This window comes from Equus caballus, chromosome 6, assembly GCF_041296265.1.
Source record: "Equus caballus isolate H_3958 breed thoroughbred chromosome 6, TB-T2T, whole genome shotgun sequence".
Taxonomy (NCBI): domain Eukaryota; kingdom Metazoa; phylum Chordata; class Mammalia; order Perissodactyla; family Equidae; genus Equus; species Equus caballus.
In genome coordinates this window covers 72,294,609-72,308,740 of record NC_091689.1, presented here as the reverse complement: position 1 = coordinate 72,308,740, position 14,132 = coordinate 72,294,609, and the positions used below count along the sequence as shown (strand labels likewise).

Below are 14,132 nucleotides of genomic sequence, written 5' to 3'. Positions count from 1 at the left end.
ATGGAGCTTAGGAAATAACAGTTTTTATTTCCATGTAAAATCCTCATTTTAACCTTTAAACCATACTCTAGCCTTTTTTATAGAAGTAAAAAAATATATATATATAAAAAACAAAAATTAATGAAGTATGAGGAACCCTGCCTAATTTGAGCCTTGAGCCATGGTTTAAACATTCTTTTAAAGAAAAGCTCCCATGATTAATTATCACTAATTATACTTTTTTGATCTAGGAGATCAATAATCAACTAGATGTATCATTTGGAAGAGCTTATTTTTGGTTAGGCTATTAATCTCAGCCAGAATAACTGCGGGCGTGGGGAGGTAGTGTGGAAAAGATTTCAGCAACTATTCTATCAAAGATGAGGATTCTCAAAAAAGACCAAGGCAGGTTTTGCCCCTCCCCCAAAATAACAAAAAACACAGGTTGGGGGGTGGGGGAACTCATATAGCTCACAGCTTTAAGTAGATTCTTTGAAAAAGATCATTTTGAGTATTACTCTTAGGCCTGGCCATGCTTATTGATGATATAATCATGGGTTCTGGATATTTTCTTCTACAATCATCTTTCCTTTGCTTAGTAAGGGAGACTCATTCCTTCTCCGACATCAAAGATCAGTAAATATGGGTGTAAATCTTCAAGAGATCTCAAGTTATCCTTTAGCTTACCTCTCTGGTACCAGGTATGTTTTCTCAAAGGATTTCCAAGTGTCATTTTACCATCCACATAAAAACAGAGGTTATCAGAAGTGGGTTGTTGGTTCATAACCTCAGGAGTTCCCTGGGCAAAATCTGAAACTGGTCCCTTTACACAGAGGGCAAAGAGAGACTGAAGAAAAAGTGAGATCACCCCAGACTGGTAGACGGCAGCTTTCATAAGCAAAGAAACTTCCCTCTGAGGCTTGTCCTGGGCAGCCACAAGATGAGTAGATCTCTGCACCAGCCCACCGGAATCTTAAAAGTTTATACAGGGGTCGGCCTTGTGGCGTAGTGGTTAAGTTCACTCACTCTGCTTCACCGGCCCAGGGTTTGTGGGTTCCCATCCCAGGCGCAGACATGGCACCGCTCATCAAGCCACCCTGTGGCAGCATCCCACATGCAAGATAGAGGAAGACTGGCACAGACGTTAGCTCAGCGACAATCTTCCTCTAGCAAAAAGAGAAGGATTGGCAACAGATGTTAGCTCAGGGCCAATCTTCCTCACCAAAAAAAAGTATATATAGAGGCCTTAATGGGATCCAGTCACACATACAGTCCAGATGGTCTCAACAACATATTGCTCTCTCAAGGCTGTGCCCTTAAAGCAGCTCCTAGTGTGAGAAGAATGGGTAGAATGTACATTCCAAGGACAAGGGAGGGGTAAGGAGCCTCTGATTGCCTGGGTCCAGCTCAAGGTGAAATGGCAGTCACGTCCTCTCAATGACCTCCTCCAACATGGCTGCATCAAGCAATCAGGGGACATAGCTGCACTTTCAGATCTTTCATGGTTCTTCTGGCATAATCTCTCTGATTCCTGTAAGAAGATGGCTATGGTATTCTCAGGCCAACCTCTTTACAATATTATAATCTGCTACTCCAAAAATATTTCTTTCATTTTCTTGATCATTCAGTGAACCCTGAAAGACATTATGGATCTTATTGTTTGATTATTTGTGTGGTTGTTTTGTTTTTAGAAACATCATCAATGAAGAAGAAGAAAATGATAATAATAAAGACCACAGAGTCTTAATGTAACTTAAGCTGGTTAAAATTTTCCCAGTTGATACTTTCTTCTCTTGCCTGAATGAAGAAATTTACATATTTTTCCTTTAGAGGGATACACTGTTAGTGAGAGAACTCTCCAAGCACACTTAATCTGGGCAGTGCCGACACCCTCCTCCCCAATTTGTCTTCATTAATACTGGAGCAGGAAGCATTTTACAGTCAATTATTTTTGCTTTTTTTTGCTATCTGTGACCTTATATAAAAGCTGCTACTGTGTTCAACTGCAAATGTAGGATGATAAGCCCTTTAAGTGAGAATTTAAGCCCCTAGTAAGGCATGAATTTCTGTGACAAATTTAGTAAAGAAGGTAGTTGTGAATTTGACTCACCAAATAATGGTGAGTCAGTTAGGAAGTTGAGGGATGGAGACAAATGGAGAAGAAATGGATAACAGATAAATAAAGATCTGGAACAAATATAGAAGTGCCAATAACATGGGCCTCATTTAACCTCATTTTTTCTAAAGCTTTGGGCTATAGGAAGTTCTTAGTAAAGTTATAGGAAGATCATTTAAGAATCATCTGGAACAACATGTATGAACTTTGAAGGATTACGCAAAGAGAAATAAGTGAGTCATAAAAGGACAAATATTATACGTTTCCACTTATACGAGGTACCTAGAGTAGTCAAATTCATAGAGACCGAAAAGCTGGTGGTTGCCAGGGGCTGGAGAGAGGGGGAAATGGGATTGTTTAAGAGGTACAATGTTTCAGTGTGGGAAGATGAAAACGTTCTGGAGATAGATAGTGATGATGATTGCACAAAAATGCGGACGTACTTAATGCCACTGAACTGTACACTTTAAAGTGATTAAAATGGTAAATTTTATGTTATATATATTTTAACCACAAATTAAAAAAAGAATTACCTGGAGAAAGATGGCAAAGGAAAAAACTGATTAGGATGACACAATTGAAATGATGAGAAGCCAAACATATGTATAAATATATATATATACACGCATATATATATTTCGTGTTACCAAATTCCCTTATCATAAAATCTGTTTTTACCTTAAAATGTGTAGAAAATCTCAGCAAAAGAGTGCCCCCATGTGGACCTCTGTGAGGTGGCAAAATATGTAATGAATAAGCCTGGATATTCCTCCAAAATTACACAGGTCTTTTGAATTATACGTTCTAGTTCTTAGGCATAACTCTTATGCTTGCTTTCCTTGATGGCAGAGGACTCAAACACCTCCCAAAATTTTATCCAAAATCAGAGACTCAAAGAAGGATGCTGATATATTTTGGAGAGATTCTTTTAATTTTTAGTGACAGAGTCAAAAGATGAACTTTCATTTTCTGAAAGTTTTAAAGGTTGAAGTTCGGTAGCTGTTACGCTAATTGGAACCAAGGATGTTTAAATTCATCTTGGGTTTCTAGAAGAACTTCTCTATATGAAAAAAAGATATTTTGAGTGTGTTTTGGGGGGGAGAGAGATGTTTTCGAACATTACTTTTATTTCATTCGTCACTGTATTTTGTTCTATTTCTCAGCAGGAATGACGTTTTATTGTTATTACCGCCACCCAACTTTGCTGTTAATAAATAGGAAACTAGAGAAAATAAATATCTCTTTGATCTCTGCATAGTGGAACAATGTTGTTCCACAACAGATATTTTTATTTAACACTTTTCTTTTAAGTTGCTTTTTTGCTGACTCCATAATTGTTTCTTTTTTTCTAAGCAAGAGAATTTCATCAACCTCTTTTGGCGGCCTAGGAACATGTTAAATAAGTTTTTCAAGGTCGTTGAAAGAATGAGTGGCAAAACAAGATTAAAATTCTGATGTACTGATTTCCTACACTAATCTTAGCTGATTGCCAATGCTGCAGCTCTAAAAATGCATGTTCTTAAGTAGAAGCAATTTTTAGTTGGGATTTTTCAAGGTAATTCTGATTTTGTGGGGAGAAATAACTTAGAGGATTTGATAAAAGTTTCTTTTGCGAACAAAGCCTTCAACCACGAATATACTAATTTTGAAGAAGAAAGCAGAAAGGCTAATTGCACCTACTGGCAGCTTTCACCTGACCTTGAAAAGGTTAGAGTCATCCAGAAGTCTCATTAGAAATACTGTTTTGTGAAAAGTTCAAATTAAATTGCTTTCTACTCTTGGGCTTCTGTTTCCTTGGGATCTGGAACCTGAACTAGTCTGGTATTAAAGCAATAACTAACAGTATGGAGCTAAAGCAATTTGTTCTTATCCATCCTGAGATGCTTTGGAGACCATTAGTTATAAGTTCATGTTGTCATTATAATGTCACATTAACAGGTTATTATCATTTCCAATTGTAACTATGTGGGGATTTAAAAAAATTTTTATTCTGGGATAATTTTATATTTGCAGAAAAGTTGCAAAGATAGTATAGATAATTTCATTATACCCTTCATCCAGTTCCCCCTCATGTTAGCATTTTGCATTACCATGTTACATTTGTCAAAATTTAGAAACTAATATTGGTACATTACTTTTAACTAAATTCCAACATTTATTCCATTTTTCCACTAAAGTTTTTCTCTACCCAAGATTCCCATCGAGGATATCACATCACATTTAGTCCTTATGTCTCCTTAGTCTCCTTTGGTCTGTGACGGTTTCTCAGACTTTCTCTGTTTCTCATGACCTTGAAAGTTTTGAGGAATATGTATTTTGTAGCTTGTCCCCAAATTTGGTTTCATCTGATGTTTTTATCATGATTAGGCTGGAGTTAGGGGCTTTTGTGTAGAATACTTAAAAGGTGGCAATGTCCTCATCACATCATACCAGAGATGCATGATATCAATATGGCTTATCACTGGTAAGACAACTTTGATCACTAGGTTAAGATAGTGCTTGCCAAGTTTTTCCACTGTAATGTTGCGATTTTTTCCATTTTTTCTTTTCACTGTTTTTCGGAAGGGGGTCACTATGTCCAGCCCACACTGAAGGTGGAGGAGAGGAGGGAGAATTAAGCACCACCTCCTAGAGGGGCGTGTCTCTGCATACATTATTTGGAATTTTCTATAAGGAAGATTGTCTCTTCTCCCCTATTTGTTTATTCAATGATTAAATTATGTCAATATGGACTCATGTGTATTTTATACTTCGGGTTATAATACAATACTATATCATTTATTTTGTTGCCCAAATTGATCCAGCTCGGCCACTGGGATCTCTTTCAGAATTGTTCCTGTGACTTTTCGCCATGCCCCCATTCTTTCATATTCTGAAGCACTTCCTTACCTTCTGGCATTCCAAGATGCTCCAGGTTCATGCAATATTTACTCTGGCCCAGCCCTAGAATCCACCGTTTTTCCAAGGAGCTTTAATTGCTTTCAATGGCAAATGGCAAATGTAGAAACCAAGATCTGGGCACTCAGTGTGTTCATTGCTGTTGGGTGTCACTGCTTCTAAGCCCTCTCAGCAAATAGAACTAAGAAACAAACGTATATATATTAACCTATGTATATCCATACATTTATAATTATTTCTGTATCTCTCCATCTGTAGATAGATGATGGGTGGATGGATGGATAGATAGATAGGTAGGTAGATACATACATACATACATACATACGTACGTACATACATAGAAATTCATACTGAAGTCTCTGACACTAATCCAGTACCATAGAGTTCATTCTCACCTTCTGTGAGAATTTTTTTTAATCTCTGTAAGTCAAGTAAAAGTTTTTTGACCCATGTGGCAGATATTACTGTTTGTTTATTCACCTAATATTTATTCATGTCTTGGTGATTCCCCAAATTTTAGGGTCAGCAATGTGTCCAATTAAGAAATTCTCCCCCAAGACTCTCTTTAAGCTAGAATTGCCCCCATGTATTCTAGATTTATGAGATACAAAAGGAAGCTCCCTGGTGGACCTTAAGGGAAAGTTATTGTTTTCCCAATAAAACACATTTTTCCTCTTCATTGTGCTCTCTTCCTCCCATCTGAGCCATGCATATGACATCCGGAGGTGGAGCATCCACCTTATGACCAAGAGGTAAAAGGCCATACCCTGAGGATGGCAGAGCAGGAAGATAGAAGGAGCCTGGCCTGATGAGTTCTCTAAGCAACTGCAGCAGCTTAGACTGGCACCTCCAGACTTCTTGTTACACAAGGAAGCTGAACTCACAGTTGGTTAAGCTACTGTAGTCTGTGATTAATACAACCCACTGGAAGAATAGAATAATATTTTCTTCTTTCTAAATTGAATGGTGTGTTATTGTGATATGTGCCATGAGATACCAGCCAGTGCTGGTTTGTTGTGTTATGTTTATTAACTATGTAATTAAGTATTAAAAAGCATATTTCAGTTTCAAGGGTTGATGCGCAAAGAGTTTAACAGCATTCTTACAATCAGTTCTAGGCTAGCAAGTTTCAAGATTAACTAAATTTTCATCCATACATACCATGTAAAGGAGTAAACTTTGGAAAAACAAGGAAATTGTGAATGGGTCCTAAGTTTATACAGTAGTATCACAAGAGAGTAATTTTCAGGATGTGATTCAATATCTTAAGACTATAGTCCACAGATTCTTGGTGTAGCACGAGAGAATATGGGTTAGGGCGAGGGAGAAGCAGGGGAGTGTCAGAGTTCCTGGGAGAATATGCAGTTTGAAAAAATTACATTGGATCATTTTTTCATATTCATCAAAATTACATTTTGATCAATATATTTCATTTTCTCTGAACATTAATAGTGATGATAATAGTAATAGATGTGATCTGTGTTCCAGGCAATATACTAAGCACTGGAAAAGTATTATAACATTGACTTGTCACAACAATGCTTTGCAGTAGCTATTCTTAGCATCTGCATTTAAAAGATGAGGAGCTAAAGTGTAGAAGTGTAAGCTCACATATCTAATAAGCACTGGTATTCAAAACCAAGTGTGTCTGATTCGAGGATCTATGTCCCTACTCACCTCACCAAACTGTTTCCTCACTAAATAACATTAAAGGAAATTATAGGGCTCCTGTTTTATCAAAAGACACTTTTAAAAAAGGGTTTTTTAAAAAGTTGAGTAATACTGTTATACTCAGTGAAAAGTGAAAAGATGTTTTCCTACCTCCTGATAGGAGTAAATCACATTGCTAAATGACATAGATTTCTAGATGAATGTAAGAGTTTAAACTGACATTTGATTTGCATGAGTCTATGACCTTAGGTCAATGCAATGTCACTATGAAGTCTTTTCTCAATCAAAACATAAAAATGAGGTATATTAGTTTCACGTGAATCATTTGCAATATTTTGAATCTTTATAGCAATGACAGGCAATTTTTGCTGTTATTCTGATTTAGGAAATGCCAGGTATCTGTGAACTTAACTGAGATGCATAAAGCGTGACTTATGAAAGATTTTGGAAGGATTTTTGTCATTTTTTCAATACATAATAAATGTACGTGGTTTTATTCTTGAAAATTACTGCTTGTTTAATAAATTTAAAGATAGAAATTTCTACCAGAACAAGAGGAAATAATTTTTCAAACGTTTACAAGATAGTATTTTTAGGAGACATAATGCTTTTTTTTTCCACTCTATTTAAAATAAAGAGTCATGGTACCTTTAATTGATGAGTATGGACATTACCACTTATTGCCTTGTGAACATAAAAGTTTTCGTGAAGAGCTTGTGATATGCCTAATACAACTGTGCACAGGAGTGAATAAAGCGTCTCAAGTAGCAATTCCAAGGTATTGACAGTCATAGCAGCAAAATCTCGTATCTGGAAGTAGCATCCATAATAATTTTAATATCAATGTATAGTTGCATAAACCCTCATTGATTAAAGAAAATAAATGCACTTTTTTTCAAAAAAGGCTTCTGCATATAAATGGATATATATATAATCATAAAAAGAGATAGCTAAAAATCAATAAAATTGCCGTAGTAGCCTCTACTGAGGAACATGCTTGACAAAGTATGTATTTTATACATAGCCCAAATGTCATTGAAATCTCCAGACACCTTAATATCTGAATAAAATTTCCTCTAATATCTCATTCCATGGATTATGTCAATATAAAACTTTTCTCACGTTTTCTGACAATTATCCAGGTCTTGCATTTTCTTGGTTCTTCTGGCTTCGAATGTTTTGCCCTTTAAATTAGTTAAGCTGAGAGATAACCTTTCCATCTGGAAATACCCTTTCTCTTTCAGGTCGTGTTAACCCAGATATGAAACTCAGTCGTTTATTGCAGCTCACAAAATAAAAAATCTGCTAAGACCTATATGCAGGTAATATAATTTTACACATTTGGGGGGAGGAAAGGGATAGAAAAGACTTTACTTTGAAGCAACATGATCATCTTGAATTGAATAATAAACATCCTAGTTATTAAAAATCCTTCAGCCCTCGCCTCATCCTACCTCTTTACTCCTCATCATTGTTCTTCCCACTTCTATCTCACCTCTTCCTTGCCTCCCCTACTTCCTGAATTGCCACCCAGAACTCCAAATTCAGCAGAGAAATTCTTTGGTCTTCCTCTGAGTGCCCTGAAAAACAGAGCCTGAGAAAGCCTACCAGCTCCATTTCGTTAGGAAGTGAAACCCCAAGGAAGCAAGAATAAGATAAAAAGGAAAGTGAACTGGGGAAGGAAGACAAGAAAATAGGAGGGAATTCATTACTGACACGACTGTAGTTTTACAAAAAAAACATAACTTGATACTGCAGGACTTGTGGAAATGTTTACATCTCCAAACAGTCAGGAAGTGAAGAAAATGTGTCTGCAGCACCTTTTCCATCGCCTATCTTTCACTGGTCAGTTTCCAATAGGGCATTAAATTCCCTGCACTTGTGGTTTTAAACACCAGTATTCCTCATCAGATATGTACGTAACAACATTACTTGATTCCGGGGTATGCTTAAATGATAAACTCTGCTTCAGAAGTTTATTTAGCAATCAAACTCACTAGCATCCATAGTCTGTTATTTCAAACAACCTCTTACCAGTATCCTCAATTCTTCTACCCTGTTATCCTTTTGTCACAACCTGTTGGGAAAAGAAAATCCTAGAACAATATACCTGCACTGAGCATTGCTGGAGAAAATGCACAATGGGGAATTCTGCCATAGATTCACCAACCTCAACTGGACTCTCAACACTGCCCAACTCAATGCTTTGTTTCCTTCATTAGTTTGCTCTCTTGTTCACCACACAATTTTAAATCTTCGCACTCCTTTAACCTCGAGCCTCAAGCTTTTCCCTCCCTCTCAGGGGATGACTTCACCTGCTACTTTGGAAGGAAAATGAAAGCCTTTACAGAAACATCCCATCAAATTCCTGTCACTCAATTTTCTCATCTACCTGCATCCCTTGTATCAACAATAGGGCCTGTGTACAGTGGGTACACAATAAATGTTTGTTGAATAAATACACAGCCATTCTTATTTCCTCCCTCACGTGTGATGAAGAAATCTCCCTTCCAGGGGCTGGCCCAGTGGCGTAGTGGTTAAATTTGCACACTCCACTTCGGCAGCCCAGGGTTCACAGGTTTGCATCCTGGGCATGGACCTACACACCACTCATCAAGCCCTGCTGTGGTGGCATCCCACACACAAAAAAATAGAAGAAGATTGGCAACAGATGTTAGCTCAGGACCAACAATCTTCCTCACCAAAAAAAAAAAAAAGAAAGAAATGTCCCTTCCACCTGTCTCTTCTATATTTTCAACCTTCCCCTCCTTACTGACAGCATTTAAATATGCTATAGTGTCTCTAAGTTTTTTTTGAAAATCTCCCTTCAGCCTTATATCCACCTTCCCACAGCTGTATAATAAGCACTCTATAAATATCCTATAATTTGTGTGCCCATTCTACTGTTGGTCATTTGAGTTGTTTCCAGTTTTATGCTGTTACAGTGATTCTGCAAAGATACTGGTGCATGTTTCCTGGTGCATGTATGTAATATTTTCTCTAGAAGACTAATTTCTTGGTCACTGGTATGCACATCCTCAACTGTACTCCATAATGCCAAATTGTGATCCAGAATGGTTGGACTCTTTACACTTCCACGAGCCATTTGCAAGGCTTTCTTTCACTCCACATCATCATAAGGTGACTTTCTCAGATTTCTTAGTTTTTGCAAATCAGATGGGTGTGTAATGGTATCACACTTTGGCTATAATTTGGATTTTTCTGATTATTAATGAAGTTGACCATCTTTCAATGTTTGTAGGCCATTCTTATTCCTTCTATAAGAAGCTTATTCAAATATTTTTCCCATTTTTCCTTTGGGTTGTTTATCTTTTTAGTGTTGGTTTGCAGTTCTTTGTGTATTCCAGATATTAATACTTTTTAATTAAATCTCTTGCAAATATATTCTATTTATGATTTGTTTTTCAGCTTTTTTATTGAGGTAACATTGGTTTATAACATTATATAAATTTCCGGTGTACATCATTATATTTCGATTTCTGTGTAGACTACATCATGTTCACCACCCAAATGCTAATTACCATCCATCACTACACACACGTGCCCACTCACCCTTTTGGCTCTCCTCCCTCCCCCCTTCCACTCTGGTAACCACCAATCTAACTTCTGTATCTGTGTGTTTGTTTTGTTGTTGTTGTTGTTGTTTTTATCTTCTATTTATGAGTGAGATCATACGGTACTTGACTTATTTCACTTAGCATAATACCCTCAAGGTTCATTCACATTGTCACAAATGGCAAGATTTTATCTTTCTTTTATAGTTGAGTCGTATTCTATTGTGTATATATACCACATCTTCTTTATCCATTCATCCCTTCGTGGGTACTTAGGTTGTTTTAGGTTGTTTCCAAGTCTTGGTTATTGTGAATAATGCTGCAATGAACATACGGGTGCATATATCTTTACACGTTTGTATTGTCATGGTTTTTGGATAAATACCCAGCAGTGGAATAGCTGGATCATATAGTAGTTCTGTTTTTAATTGTTTTTTCTTTTGATGAGGAAGATTGGCCCTGAGCTAACACCTCTGATAATTCTCCTCCATTTTGTATGCAGGTCACCACCACAGTATGGCTTTGATGAGTGGTGTAAGTCCATGCCTAGGATCTGAACCTGCAAACCCCAGACCACTGAAGTGGAGTAGACTGAACTTAACCACTATGCTACCAGGCCAGCCCTTCTATTCTTAATTTGTTGAGGAATCTCCATACTGTTTTCCATAGTGGCTGCACCAGTATGCATTCCCACCAGCAGGGTATGAGAGTTCCATTTTCTCCACATCCTCTCCAACACTTGTTATTTCTTCTCTTGTTAATCATAGCCGTTCTGACAACAGGCATGAGGTGTTATCTCATTGTGATTTTGATTTGCATTTCCCTAATAATTAGTGATGTCGAACATCTTTTCATGTGCCTCTTGGCCAACTGTATATCTTCTTCGGAGAAATGTCTGTCCAGATCTTTTCCCATTTTTTAATTGGGTTGTTTGTTTTTTTATTGTTGAGATGTATGAGTTCTTTACATATTTTGGATATTAATCAGATATCAGACATACTGTTGGCAAATATCTTCTCCCAACTGTCTTTTCGTTTTATTGATGGTTTCCTTTGCAATGCAGAAGCTTTTTAGTTTGATGTAGTCCCATTTGTTTATTTATTCTTTTGTTTCTTTTGCCTGGTCAGACATGGTATTTGAAAATATGCTGCTAAGACCAATGTCAAAGAGTGTACTGCCTATGTTTTCTTCTAGAAGTTTTATGGTTTGAAGTCTTACATTCAAGTCTTTAATCCATTGTGAGTTAGTTTTTGTGTATGATGTAAGATAATGGTCTACTTTCACTCTTTTGCATGTGGCCATCCAGTTTTCCCAACCTCATTTGTTGAAGAGACTTTCCTTTCTCCATTGTATGTTCTTGGCTCTCTTGTCAAAAATTAGGTGTCCATAGATATATGAATTTATTTCTGGGCTCTCAGTTCTGTTCCATTGATCTGTGTGTCTGTTTTTGTGCCAGTACCATGCTCTTTCAATTACTGTAGCTTTGTAGTATCCTTTGCAATCAGGGAGTGTGATACTTCCAGCTTTGTTCTTGTGTGTCAGGATTCCTTTGCCTATTTGAGGTCTTTTGTTCTTCCGTGTTTTTCACTTTCTAGAGGCTGTCTTTTGATAAATAGAGGTCTTATTTTTAATGTAATTGAATTTATCAATCTTTTCCTTTATAGTTTGAGTATTTTGTTTCTTGTTTGAAAAATCTTTGCTCTGAAATCATAAAGATATTCTCATAGATTGTCTTATAAACATGCTATAAAATCTCTATCCATCTATAGTTTATTTTTGTGTATTTGGTAGCCAGCTTCCAAGATGGTCTCCAATAATCCCTGCTTCCATTATTTATACCCTTGTGTGTTATCCACTCACACTAAATAAGGCTAACCTGTGTAATACATAAGACAAGCAGAAATGTTTGTCTTTGACCTCTGAACCTAGATAGCAAAAGGCATCAGTTTCCACTTTGCTCTGTCTCGTATCATTAACTATGGGAGAAGCCAGCTGCCATGTTGTGAAGACACTCATGCAGCCCAATGGAGAAATCCATGTAGCTAGAAGCTAAACTTCTGAATCAAAAGCCAATGAGGAACTGGTTCACAACAGCCATACAACAGGTGAGATAAGCCATCTTAGAAGTGGATTCTCCCATCTCAATCATGTCTTCAGAAGACTGTAGCATTTGGCTAACATTTTGACTGCAACCTCGTGAGAGACTCTGAGACAGAACCACCACATAAGCTGCTCCTGAATTTCTGAACTGCAGAAACCGGGAAAAATAAATATGTATTATTGTTCAGAGCTCTATGTTTTAGAGTAATTTTTTGCATAGCAATAGATAATTAATACATTACACATGTAAGGTAACATTTCAATTTCAATGTTACATAATTAGTTATTGCAGCATATGTTATTTTAAAAATCCTTTCTATTTACACTTATCTGCATGAGTAGCTTTGTCACAAATAAAGCTTCCAATTCTACATAGATCTGTTTCTGGACTCATTCTATTCCATCGGTCAATTTGTTCATCCTTGAGTTGATTCTTCATTAATTACTATAGCTGTATAATTTTTATATTTGGAAGGCAGTTATGCTCACCACCATACCACCAATGCACATTAATTTTTTATTTTTGATAAGGCATACTTCCAGACTTCAATATTCTTCAGGAAATTCTTATCTATTTTTTAGCCCATATATATATTATATATATATTTGGAATCACCTTATCATTCTCTACAAGAAAGCCCGTTGGGTTTCTGAGTATTGTAGCCTATTGCATTATTTTCATCCATGTGTATCCATGGTGTATTGTGGCATTTATTTGAAATTGTCCTTCAACAAGTTTTATAATTTTCTTTGTAAAGGTCATATACATCTTTCGTTAACTTTATTCCTCGGTATTTCATTTTCGTGTACCAGCATGGAGTATTACAAAATGGAACTTTAAGGAGGATACAATTTTAAATAGCATAAAATAGGAGCTGGCCCGGTGGTGCAGTGGTGAAGTTCACACGTTCCGCTACAGTGGCCTGGGGTTCGCCAGTTGGGATCCCGGGTGCAGACATGGCACCGCTTGGCACACCATGCTGCGGTAGGCATCCCACATATAAAGTAGAGGAAGATGGGCACAGATGTTAGCTCAGGGCCGGTCTTCCTCAGCAAAAAGAGGAGGATTGGCAGCAGATGTCAGCTCAGGACTAATCTTCCTCAAAATAAATAAATAAATAAATAAATAGCATAAAATACAATAAATTGCTCAAGCCAGAAACTGGCACAAATAAGCACTCAATAAATATCTCAAAGCAGATTTATGAAGGAATAAATAAATGAGTGAAGAAGTAAATAAATACAAGGATGGATATCTACCATTTTTTCTTTTTAAAGATTTTATTTTTCCTTTTTCTCCCAAAGCCCCCCAGTTCATAGTTGTATATTTTCAGTTGTGGGTCCTTCTAGTTGTGGCATGTGGGATGCCGCCTCAGCATGGCCTGATGAGCGGTGCCATGTCCGCATCCAGGATTCGAACCTGGTGAAACCCTGGGCCACTGAAGCAGAGCACGTGAACTTAACCACTCGGCCACAGAGCTGGCCCCTACCATTTATTTTTGAAATGACTGGTATGCCTACCGATAACATATCTATTTCAGTTGCCATTCTACTTAGGTACTCAGTATTCTCAGACGATTTTTTCTCCCATGATAAAGAACCCCGATGTTTTCAGTTCTTACCTCAGTGTGTCTCGTAGAGAGGAATACAACATCTAAAGGAATCGCTTCAAAGAGTGTGAGATAACATGTTATAGCAACTTGTCTTTTCCTTTTCCATGACTCCCTTCCCTCTTTGGAACTTTGTACACGTGTAATTGAGCATCCTAATAAGTATATTCAGCTCAATGTATT

The 14,132-nt window shown here is 37.1% G+C and overlaps 1 long non-coding RNA gene across 2 annotated transcripts in view; it reads left to right on the top strand.

Moving 5' to 3' along the window:
• Nucleotides 1–12,713, top strand: part of LOC102150680 (uncharacterized) — a 37,956-nt gene extending 25,243 nt beyond the window's left edge. The window contains exons 4-5 of one of the 2 annotated variants that reach the window (XR_001381057.3): nucleotides 7,909–7,986; nucleotides 10,742–12,713. This is a non-coding gene — a long non-coding RNA (uncharacterized lncRNA). Of the gene's footprint in view, nucleotides 1–7,908; nucleotides 9,368–10,741 lie in introns of those variants that run through there. The other variant, XR_011439736.1, reaches the window with a different exon arrangement.
• The last annotated feature ends 1,419 nt before the right edge of the window (nucleotides 12,714–14,132 follow it).